The sequence below is a fragment of the Lygodium microphyllum genome, chromosome 5, assembly GCF_053477565.2.
Source record: "Lygodium microphyllum isolate KBCC chromosome 5, Lygodium_microphyllum_v1.1.10, whole genome shotgun sequence".
Lineage (NCBI taxonomy): Eukaryota > Viridiplantae > Streptophyta > Polypodiopsida > Schizaeales > Lygodiaceae > Lygodium > Lygodium microphyllum.
The window spans coordinates 62,247,686-62,248,729 of NC_141139.1; the positions used below are offsets into that span (position 1 = coordinate 62,247,686).

The 1,044-nt window shown below is 42.0% G+C and overlaps 1 pseudogene; it reads left to right on the top strand.

The window, feature by feature from the left end:
• The first annotated feature begins 280 nt into the window (after positions 1-280).
• Positions 281-787, top strand: LOC148035894 (V-type proton ATPase subunit D pseudogene; annotated as a pseudogene).
• Positions 788-1,044: the final 257 nt, after the last annotated feature.

Here is a 1,044-nt window from a genome sequence, read left to right on the forward strand (position 1 = left end):
CATTAGAGTAGAGACCTTCTTCAGCCCGTTTTATTATGAATGGATAGTAGGAGTTGAACATACTTAAGGCCCTCTGCCATATCCATACCTTAGGCTTATTCTTCATCTCATATCCTTCTCATCCTTCTCTTCACTTAAGATCCACCCAGCTCCTCTCCCAACTTCTTTGAAACACACAGGAAGCTTTAAGCAAGCATCAACAGGTTTCTTGTCTCCCCTTCTTTGTTGACCTTTCTCCAAGCCACTTATTGTCTATCTAGAAGATAGAGGATTATCTATCATGTTGGGACAAGGCTAGCATCTGAATGTTGTTCCCACCATAATGGTCCTAGGAGTGGTTAAGGCCCATCTAATCAGTGCTACTTAAGGCCACTAGCTCCTCAAGAAGAAGAGCAACGCCCTTACTGTCCAATTGTGAGAGATCTTGAAAAAGATTGTCTAGGCAAAGGAATCCATGGGAGACTCCCCCAAAGCTTTGAATTTTTCCCTCATTGAGGCCAAGTACTCGGCTGGTGAAGTCATCAAGCATATTGTCCTCAAAAATGTCGCCTCCGCATCTCTTAAAGTTAAGGCTAAGTAGGACAACGTAGCTGGTATCAAGCTTCTAAAATTTGAGTATTTCACAGAAGCCGAGAGACCAAAAATGATCTCACAGGGTTGGCACCAAATCTAGCTATTTAGATCCTCCTTCATTAGAGCTATTGAGGTTCTTGTCAAACTTGCCTCCCTGGAGACTTCCTTCCTCACCTTGGATGAAGTTATCAAAACTACAAATCGTAGGGTATAGCCAGCATGGGCATGGTTGTGAAGCTCTTGGTTGTTTCAAATAGATGCAACATCAAGGATATTCTCCCGATGTTGTTTTCTCCTTCGCTGCCAATGATGACTTTATTTTTGTGGCCATTGAAAAAATGAGTGGGAAGATAGCATTTATTAGAGGGAAAATGAAAATCAAGGGCAGCATGAGTGCCACAAAAAAGTTCACCCTTCACATTTTTTCCAAAAGCTTCAAAACTGTGAAGGCTTGGATTGAGTTAAATGGCT